This window comes from Monopterus albus, unplaced genomic scaffold (assembly GCF_001952655.1).
Source record: "Monopterus albus unplaced genomic scaffold, M_albus_1.0 scaffold55.1, whole genome shotgun sequence".
NCBI lineage: Eukaryota > Metazoa > Chordata > Actinopteri > Synbranchiformes > Synbranchidae > Monopterus > Monopterus albus.
The window spans coordinates 1,164,039-1,175,509 of record NW_018127935.1 but is presented as its reverse complement, the minus strand read 5'-3'; the positions used below and the strand labels follow the sequence as shown (position 1 = coordinate 1,175,509).

Here is an 11,471-nt window from a genome sequence, read left to right as displayed (position 1 = left end):
GCCCGGCCACTTCCCTCCTGTAGGCTGCTTCGTCCCCCCCAGTGATGCGACCTATCACTGCGGTGTCATCCGCGAACTTTAGGATGAGGTTGTCTTTGTGGGAGTGAGTCTGTAAACAGGTTTTGGTCCCCAGAGCTGCTGTCGAAGCCTCCTGTGATCCAGACTCATTGAACAGCACTGGTAGCAGTGTAGAGATATTAGCTTCTTAAATGTTTTGAGCAGGACTGACCTCTCTAACCAATCAGAGACTTTCAATTCTGCTTGATCATTAAGTTTAGTTGCATTCTCATTTCTTGTCATTTCATAACAACAAATATCTGAAGGGCTGGGCAGACTGTGGCGGAGCATAGCAGATCGTAGTACAGCATAGTGGAGCAGGGAGAGGAGGTGATGGGTGGAGCAGGGTGGAGTGATTTGAAGTTTTATGCTAGCGCTATCTTAACTTGCATATTGTAGCTTTAAAGTCTGGAAACGGAGCCACGGCTAGTCTGGTTCCTGGAAGCACATCTAAAGCACTCTAACTCACCAGTCTTATGAGTTACTATGTGTGAACTATTACTTGGTGCAGAGACTTCCTGGAGTCTCTTCTAGTTGCCTGGCAACCTTTGATTGATTACCAGACTAAGGATATTTTCCAAAACTTTGAACTAATTATTTAAATTGTACACGACATACTGTATATCACCACTGCAACAATGGTCAGTATGTATGTACATTTGTGCTCATATTAATTTGTGAGCCTTGTTTTTTTATCGTTCATTCCATCCAGTTCATGCATTGTTTAGATACACGATCTTTACAAACGAAGACAGATGTCACAACATAACAGATAAAAACACAAACACACATGCCTGAATTTTCTCAGGCGTACACTGATAAATGCCCCTTCTCATTACAAGTAATTTATGCTCACTTCTCTAAAGACAAGCCATCTGACACTACTCATTTAACATCACAAATATTTCCCTTCGGTGTCTAATTTGGTTTACTGGAAAAAGATCTACTCCCAGTTAATAACCACAAGCCGCTCCTGTCAGTGTGATAAATGGGAGGTTTAGCACGAGGATACAAGTGGGTGTTTCTAAGTGGATGTGATGCCACTGGTTGGGTGCGGTCACAGCAAGGGGCCGTGGGAGGAAGGAGCTGAGAAGCTTTGTCTTTGTGATGAACATATAGCGTCTTTAAGCACCAAGTTTTCCTTCAGATCTGATAAAAAACACCAGCAAATTTAGTCATATAGCAATTATTTATTCCAGCTGGTTGCAATTTATTTTTATGATGCTAAGAGAGAAAAAAAAAACTTTAACCTACTGCTTTATCAGCAAACTTCTTTAAAAACTTTGTCAGCAACATTCACCGTGTGAGAATGAGGAAATGAATATAGGCATTGCTGTGTGCAGTAAATTCTTTGGCACTTCCTGTGGATTTTCAGGTCAAGTTGGGCTAATCCACTTTACTCCCTTCAAAGTCTATGAAATACCAGCTTGCCAATAAGTGTGCTGCTGGGGTTCTGGCATCAGCAAATGGCTGCTGATGCTTTGATACTAGCTGTAATCTGAAGACAAATTGTAAAAATAACAGTCAAATTGCTGTATGGAGTCTAATTCCCAGGCCCTTTACAGTCTGGCATACCTTTCTCTGTAGTGGAGGAAAGACTCGGATATTTAACTATCAAATATGATGTACTCCCTACTCTGTAATGTTTGTGAAGCTAGACTTGGCTGTCAGGAACCACTGCAAAGGCCAGCAGTTGTGTAAGAGATTTAATGGCTGTCTGAAGAGGGGGCAGCAATCATCAGACCTTTTGCCAAGGACAGCAAGGTCCTTTACTCTCCACTTCTCTCATTCAAGTGCTCTGTTAGTGAGCCTAAAAAGTACTTTGGAGCTCTCCAGACACTTCATGATTGTGCTCGTTGGAAAATACTTCTAATAATCTTCTTTTTTGATTTTGTAATTGATATTGATTTCAGTTTGTTGAATAGGGTGTATTCAAATGTGGGTTTTAAACTGGCACATCGTGGATTTCAGTGGCAAATTGTAATGATGATGATACACAGATGTGTGTTGTGGATCCCTCCATGCATGTGTTCATTTGTGTGTATCATCTTGTACTCTTAAACCTTTGGGTGTTTCAGATCAAATGGTATGAGTGTGTTGTGGTAGCAATAGAAACAGTCCTTCTATCGTTCTGCATTTTGGACCACCAGGGTGGGATGTAGGCTGCACTCAGCATTTATCTTTTCCTTAAAATGTAACCAAACAGCTTGCACTTCTCATGGGTTTTTATATACCTCTCTTGAGAAAAATTATGGTCCCATTATGTACACAGAGTTGACAATCTCAGTGTGAGCAGAAGACTTAAATAGTGTAACTGCAGAAAACTCAAAAGCAATTTGCTTGACTTTATTTTGAGTTACAGGTTTTGTTTTGTGTTCCGTTCTCCTTGTTTGTCTTTTTGTGGTTTTTCTCCCAAAGGTCAAGACTCATTAAATTTTGTTACAGTTTGTTTAGTGAAATTAACTGAGCTGTAACACTAATACATATTTTTATGTTGACATTGGATCAAAATGTAGTGTGTGAAGTGAGAGGCACAGCATATGTTTGCCTGGCTGCTGGTAACAGTTCAGATGGAAGCTGTAGCAGGAGGGTGATATCAACACCCTACCGGGTCCAGGGACAGGTATCGTGGCCCCTGTTTAACACATATCTCATGTCACTTCTAGGAATTGCACTGAAAAATCAAAAGATGAAATTTCGACAGACACTCCTACCTCAGAGTGTGACTTAAAAAGTTTCAATGAGGAGAAATCCTCCTAAGGATGTGTGTGGTGTCAGTGTTTTGTGACATCCAGAGCTGCAAAGTAAGTATTACAAGGACATGTTGCAATTTTTCTGACATTCGAGGTTTATAGTTTTAGACAGTGAAAAACTGAATTGCCAACATCAGCGCCACTTGTCAAGCAAAGGCTTTAGGGGGAACATGATTGTTTTCAAATAAATGTAATAAACATTTTAGTCAGAGAAGACCAGGGCCTGTATTTAACAGGCGTCAACAGGCCAAAAGTGGGACTGGATAAAAATAGTGCAAAACTGTAATTACTGGAAAATTCCTTGCATAACTGACCCCCCCACCCACACACACACACTTTCATAGAGTTTTGTGAACACAGTTTCTTGCAAATTAAAAAAAGAACAGTTTCTACACAGGAAATAATGAGTTGCTGTTATCTAGCCCTTTATTAGTTAGGTGTGACTTGAACAAAAAAAGAACTATAATTAATTTATTTGAACATTTTCAGCTTCAGTTAGCTCACAATGTATTCACGTTTGAGCACTCACAGCTGCTAGTTATCATCATCATCATCATTCCCCCCCCCCCCCCCCCATATTCAGCAGTGGCCAATCACTAAGGGGGACTAGGCTCAAATTTTCCATTGACCTTCAGGACCTTAACATCCCCCAACCTCTGAGTCACCTGAGCCCCTGTGCCTGCCTCAGAATTTGACACTAAATGGCGCCTGGAGTTTTAATATCACAGGGACTGAGGGTGCTCCTGACTGATGGAGTTTAGGGGTTGGTCTTTGATGTTCTTTGTACCTCTTAATGAGGATCAGACTTTGGGGTTTTTGGCCAAAGCTCTCCCTCCTTCCTCTTCACTTAGAGCAGAGGGGCAGCACAGATGGAAGAGCCACTTCTACTCCCTTTCCCTTCTATACACCCCAACTCCTTTTCAGCTCTCTGTCCTTCTTTCTTTAATCAGCCACTTCGGCACCCAAAGCGTCTCTGGATCTCAGTGTGAGCTTATCATGTTATTAATGAGGCCTCAGCCCTGATGAATCAGGCCTTTTCATCATTACCCAAGTGGGTCAAGTCTGTCTTGATTGAATATGAACACTAGAATGTGTGTACACAAACCTGTGACAAGACTAAGGGTCAGAGCAGATGTCAGACAAGGGGTGGGTCCAATGAACTCCTGACCCAAGTTCTGAGTTGAAGACTGATCAAAAATGCATGCCAGTGCTCTAGTTAGCTTATTTTACATGCTGAGAAGATGCAGTAGATGAATTAACATTTGGAAACGAAGACCCAGTGTATTGTCATTGCACTCCCTGATATCAAGGTACACCAGTGTCTTGGATCATGTGACTTAGTCTTATCCAGTCAGACCATGTTGGAAAAACAGAAACTTGAGATTGAGCAGATAAATGCCAGATGTTGCAGCACAAGAATACACTTGTATAGTGAAATCAGATTTAAATAGGGTGTACATTTCTGGGATGGTTTAAGACTTCTGCCCCCCAAAGAAGGTAAATATAACAGTACATAGAAGTAAATTGTATATATTATAACAGTGAATTTTATATATGATTTGTAACTTTAATCATAAGTTGGAATATATGTTTACATTTGTGGTCCAAAGAAGCATCTAATATGCTATCAATCCCCAAACACACACACCTCCCACTTCCAGCAGTGTAATTCAAATCCTGGATATGACTGACTGTTCCCCATAGGTTGGGTTGTAAACAAAGGCCTGCAGCTACTGTATTTCTTTTGCCATTTTTTATAATTGTCTTCAGGTCAGTGCTAGTTCTAGATGTAGAACCAGACTGCTAATATAGAATATTGCCATAAAGGAAAGCTATAAAGAGCTCAGTGCTGTTGAAGCATTTGGGCCATAGTATAGTTTTTTTTTTGGTCAAAAGACTAGAACCATAAAGCGCAGCTTCATATCTCTCATGGGTAATCCTTCATTCAGTCCTGCATCTTTCTTCATTTCATTTATAGCCCATTTAGCTCTGATTTATCTTTACTCCATCTTTATTTCGAGCTGCACACTTACTGCCCTTACGTGCCCTTCTTTGTGTTTTCATCAGTGTGTGTGCCTTTGCCTCAGATACTTATCTCTGTCCTGTGATTTCCCAGACCCTGGTCTATGCTGTTTGCACAGCAAATCTCTGCTGCTAACTGAAACCTTGTGTCTTAATGTGCCCATGCATGTGTGTATGCGGGCCTGGCTTCTTGCATCTATGTGTATGGTTGGGAGACTTCCTGTTGTGTTGTGCCAAGGATGCTGGTGTGTTGCTTTGCGCCTGCTGTTGCTCATATGGGATACAGCCATACTCACTCATCTCACCTTTTGTTAGGAATTCACCCCCTGATATCTCTTAGCACACCTGTATTTTCTACACGTATTTGTTCTCTAGATTTAGACTGATGTTTTACTGATGTTTGAGTAGTTATTCCAGTTGGAAAAATGTCATGTCACGTATTCCTGAGCACTTAAGCATTGCTCATAGCGAGCAACATAGTCCCAGTGAAGCAGTTTAGCTGAATTTTTGAACATTAAAATCAAAGCAAATAACACTTATTACCTGTTAGTATGATGCAGTACAGTTCAGGAGTGCTACTAGCTGTGTCTATAAAACAGTTTAAACAAAAATTGAATTTGTATAAGGTAGAAATTTGTTGCAGGACTGCTGTGTTAGACTGCCTGAGATTTAGCTAGCTGCACCTATGTATCAGTTGGTGTTATATCACACAGCCAACCTACGTAGTATATAGTGTTTTTGTCCAAGAACACTGTCATGTGGCCTGGAGAAGCCAGGGATTGAAAACCCAATGCAACAACTTGCTCTACTTCCTGCGTGACAGCTGCCCAAAACAGATTCAGCACTGATCACTTTTAAGTTGTTGGCATGAATATTTCCCATCTCAACTTTGTTTCCAGACCATTTCTAACTCCCCCACCCACACAGTTGTTTTCAACTGTGCCAGAGCATGTAACCAGCGCTTGTTTTAACTCAACAATTTTGATGACTTTGAAGGAGCACCAATATTCATTTGTCACCTCCCATGCACTTGCTTTGCAGTGAAAGCAGCTCAACAAGAACGGAAGCTCTGTAGAGACCTTGGCTGGTTAGCCTACTCTCTGTTGTCTGTGCATATGCAGGTTTTAAAGATCCCGAGTTTAAACTGAGCTGTAGAACTGTAGATCCTGTTAAGTGTCAATGCAGAATTCATTGGGGATGATTTCATACTTTAAATGAACCTCCATAAGGTTTTATACAGGTTTCTGCCCTGCGAGTTAGAGGGACATATTTTGCCACTGTAAAATTCCACCCATGTGTTTTGCATAGTTCAGTTCAGTCTGATTTACAACATATGACATCATTTTAATGACTATTGTATTTGTGATGCTGAGAGAAATGATATTCACCGGTGAAGGTATGCAAATTTATGGGGATGATAATCAGTCATTTGAAAGCTGTCAGCTTGATTTAGAGGCTCAAGCCATATAATGGAAATCTACTTTCTTGGTAAGCATATGTAAGCACAGACATGCACACATGCAGCTATAGACAGAGAGACGCAGATTATCTACAGTTCCCCTGTGTGTGCTTAGACAAATGGCATCTTCACACGTTAAAGGTCAAAAATGAAATACCTCTTCTGAGGGTTAGGGTTAAATCTGGGAACTCTAAAGCTGCTATAAAACATTACTTACCTCAAGATGAAAACCTTTCAGATTACCTGCTGAGGAATTTTGGCTTGGCTATATTATGGCTCATGTCATTCAATGAGTAAATTGTTGAGTAGCATATTTCACAGAGGATGCACCGTCAGAGGCAGATTTAGAAATGTTTGACAGGGTGCCCTGGCTGGGGCACAGACTCAGAGGAGTGGCCCATTTGAAATACATGTAAAAAGTAAATTAAACTCTTAGTTCAATGAAATAATTAACCACACATTATTAAGAATCAAACTGTTTATTTCTGTGTAAAAATGAGACACATACCACCCCCTGGCTCTGCCCATGTGCACCATTGTGTACCAAAATACAAGCTAATTGTGCTCATTTTTCAGACATGCCAATCATCCTGTCATGTTTATATTAGGAATCAGCACAAGAATTATTTCTTTTACTTGAGTATATACAGATTTATACGACATATCACATATTCTGAATATCTCCCCTTTATTTGAAAGAGCCAGTAGCGGAAGAAATCCAAAGTTGCAGCTATCCCAGCTTAAAAATGGTAAATGGACTGTATTTTATATAGCGCTTTCTCACAGTGTGTTACACTGGCCAAAGCGCTTTACAGGAGATTATACACCATTCACCCATTCACACACACACATTCACACACCGATGACGAGAGGCTGCCGCACACTGGCGCCAGTCGAACCACCGGGAGCAATTTGGGGTTCAGTGTCTTGCTCAGGGACACTTAGGCATGCGGGGAGACCGGGAATCGAACCACCAACTTGCTGGTTAGAAGACGACTGCCCTACCTCGTAAGCCACAGCCACCACCATCAAGACACAACTGTTCCTCCTGTGAGTCACTAACAGTCTCCTTTAGCTCCTCAAGCTGTTTACATGCGCTAACAACAAGACTGAACTGGCCCTTATGGTGTGGATGTGTGCCTTCAAGGCATGTGCATAAATGCAGGCACGTGCGCGCGCGCGCGCGTGTTTGTATTCACATCAAATCCAGGTCTGCTAAAGGTAAACAGTTGAGAGATCAAATTACAAATTTATTTAAATATATTCACCTTTTGTTGATTCCTGAGCAATGTAAAAGGTACATGCCTTACCCCTCTTTCACATGGGAAGTGATTTCATTATGACATAGTATGCTTGTGTAGTGATTTATTTGTGTCTTTTTTTCTTGAGTGCCATTAAATGACACATTTGATTTGCCATAAAGTTTTAATTCCCAGGAAGATGTTATCAAGTCCTGAAACAGCAGCAACTCTTTCATTCTATCTCGCCCTTATTCTTTTTTCTCTCTCCGGCCCAACACCGAACTAAAAGTCAATAAGCCATGAATAGTGTGACAAGGCCTCTTATTTACATCACTTTTAATTTAGCGGTGTTTTGTTTCTCCTTCTAGCAGCTTTATACACTTCTAGCAGACGCATTAAATGTGCCTCCAAAAACACATTTGACAGACTGTCCAGATAAGAAGCTAAACTCTCCTAAAATGCTCCGGCGTAAAAGATAAGACAAGACTGCGAGCCTTGTGCTGCCATGGCCTCTTGGCTAACTGGATGAAAATGTAAGTGTATAAGTGGACATTTCTGATCTGCCTGTGGGTTTTTTTTTTCCCATGTGACTACTTACATGTCAAGGGTAAAAAGCCGGAGTGATTCATAAGGCCACAGGGGGGCCCCAGAGACAGGACATAAGGTCTCAAACACAGACTGAGGAGCTGTAAAACAATTCAGTATTGGCTCTATAGTTACCTCTCATCATGTGGGACACATGATGTCATTTGAGATAAACATTTCCTGTTTCAGCATCTTTGTGTGACTTTGATGCAACCCGGTGTCACATCTGTGGTTTGTTTGTGCAGCAGTGTGCTGATGTGCTGATGTGCTGGTTGTTATTGTTCTGTCTGTGGATTTGTGTAAAGCATGCAGTGTGCCTTCAGTAACCGATACAGCAGCTGGTATTGAGTGGATGTTACAGTCGGTAATGAGTCATGGTATAGAAGGGAGGGAGCTCTGAGATGGAATGTAGGAAAGGCCAGAACCGTCTCCCGTGGTCTTGGAAAACTAACTCAACTTTCTTCCTCAGCAGAGAGCTACACAGCTCACCCATCCCCCCAGCTCATGATCTGGTGCACGTGTTAGCAAACATTTACTTATTTACACATCCAGTGATACAGAGCAACATTAGCATTTACTTGGAGTTGTGTTTTAGTCCACATTACCCAAGTTTGAGTCTTCAAGGTGTACATTAAACTCAACTGGCTCAGCTCTCACCATTTTAAAAGGAGTTGGCTTACTTTGTATGACCCAGTAGCCAAACAAATGTAAGTGCACACATTGATTAGACAGAGTATACTCTTTGATGGAAGTGTGCCTGATACAGCATGGTGCAGGTGAAGTTTTTAATATCACTATCTTATGCCAAATTATTAAGGCCTATTACAAAAGATAAATAAAATTAAAAAAACTTGAGTCCTCTTCTCAAATTTCCAAATACAAATCTTCAATGTGTTGTTGAACTATTTTGGTTCTTTTTACCATTGCTAACTCTGAGAGACGAGCCAGTCCAAGTAACTTCAAAACAGTGCTGATTTATTCAAAGGATCACAGGTAAAATTAACATTACACGCTCAGGTATCTTGCACCTCCAAACTGCACGCAGGCAGATGTAAGATGAAAAGACCCTGACCCAACCCAGGCCTATACATTATATCCCCTCGGTTGGGCTAGCCCCATACTACACAGAAACGTCAACCGAGACGTCTCTGTTGCCAGCTCTGCAGCTGGTCATAATAATAATATTAAACATCCTGTCTGCTGACAGTCATCAACTCTTCTCTCTAGTTATCCTTGACCAGATGTACCCTGTAGAAACTCATAAGCATGACTAAGCATTTAACAGTCTAACTAGACATCCTATCTCCACTAAACATTTCTAATACATAAAGTATCTATCCAATATCTATCTGACTAAAAATACCTAACAATTGTTCAAGTCCAAGTTGAGCCACAAATCCTGAAAATCAGGACTTGAGTCAGACTCAAGTCCGAGTCTTGTTTGGTGCTAAGTGGATTGTGTACATTAAGTTTTTATAAAGCTTTTTTGATTAAAAAAGAAACAAACTGCTGCAGCTGAGAAATACTCTATCAGAGTAGTAGGGAAAAAGGTTGTGGGTCAAGAAACCAAAACACAATGCTGAGAGATGCTTTAAAAAACCTGCAGACCTGGTGGGATGTTTTGCACTATTGCATTTCCCTGTGTTCCACAACTTAAACTTCCCAGCAGTCTGCTTCCTGCTTGAGAAGGGAAACCATTGATTCTTTGGCATGAGCTTGAAGATCTATGGGTGGCAGATTTGTCACTGAGGTTTTTTTAATCAGCACCAGTTTCAACTCATCAGGTAATTATCTTTCACAAGTTTTTTTTAAGTTAAAATACTTGTGGAAGACTGTTTTCAACTTCCATTATAAAATGCAAATTGATGTCATGTCTGGATAGTGTGCTGATGTGGGGGCTTCTTATTTGACACATCGATGTATTTTATGATCTATAACACCACACACACATCAGAGGCTTAATTAGAAAACTCAAATTATATCCATCCCTAAATCCTATGTTATTTAGAGCCTATAAACCAATTCAGTGTTGTTTGTCTACTGCAAAGTCTGAACTGTTCTAAAGCCTGGGAGGTATCCACTCCCCACAGAAGGCTTTCATTTAATAACAGCATGTACACACAAATAGGCCTTTAACCATAGTCTGAGAGAGTTGCCTTTTCACTCACTCACTGAAAGCTGTCTTTTCATGGTCACCTGTTTTTAGGCGTAATCCTTAATACTGTGATGTTGTAAACATAGTAGAACGGCGTAATCCTTAATACTGTGATGTTGTGCATCAGCCAAACTGATGACGCACATGTATAAATCTGACATAATATTCCGTCTTATGTTAATGTCTCCATCTACTTCACTTTTTCTGCCTTTCAAAAATCCGTCAGAAATGCAGCCGCTCCCATGAGGTCCTGAGCCTTCAGATTTTGTCAGCGAATTATTCAGTGAGAAAGTGCAGTATGTAGGTCAATCTGCATTGGCCTTTATCTAAAGCTGTACACATGATGAATTTGAATCGAATTTGTGTGAAACTAAACCAGTGGGGATTGTTGCTCTTTTATAGCATGAACATAGTTGATCCTTTTGCTCACTGTAATCCATTTTCTGGTGTTTAGACAGTAAGCACCCATCATATCACTGTCTGTTTTGCATGCTGTGGCGTAATAAACACAGTTTCACAGGCTTTGAGCTCAAAGTAGTGACCTGTCTGCAGAGCTAATGAATTAGACAGTAAGGCTTTACTTTCCAGAGTCAGTCTTTGTCTGCAAACAGACTGATTCTCACTTTCTTAAAAAAAAAAAAAAAGGGCCACTAAATCTTTCTTTTGTGGTTGTTTTTGCTCTTTCTATATCTACCCTACAAACACCGATTCATAATTTCTTGTGCACATTTGGGAATGATCCTTATTATAGAGCACATTTCAAACATTTGTTCCAAGCACTTTGTCAAGACTGAGAGAAGCTGAGTGTTAAAGGCTGAGAAGTGGATTTGTTTTGTTTTTAAGGATAGATTGAAAGAGGAAAAGAAATGTGTGAGAGCTCTGATCTCTTCTTCCTTGCTATTTTGTCTCCATCCAACTTCTGCTCCAGTTTTTTCTTGTTACAGCTGATGTCTATGGTGCAGCAGATCATAACAGCCTTACTGTGTATCTCTTGCACATACACACACATTGTAACGCTCCCCTCCTTTGCGCTCTTTAATTCCCTGTAAATTACACCAGTGAGTGTGTTGTGTCGTGAATGTGCATTCCAGCCCGAACATCTCACCACATGTAAGCAGCATAGGCCGTCTGGACTGGACGAACTAGTGACGGAAAGAGAAAAAGATTAAGAAAGAGGGAAAATGGGATGGGGTGAAGCC

The 11,471-nt window shown here is 40.7% G+C and overlaps 1 protein-coding gene across 1 annotated transcript in view; it reads left to right on the top strand.

The window, feature by feature from the left end:
- Positions 1–11,471, top strand: part of kiaa1217 (KIAA1217 ortholog) — a 99,025-nt gene that overhangs the window by 6,065 nt on the left and 81,489 nt on the right. The gene's annotated exons all lie outside the window — the stretch shown is intronic.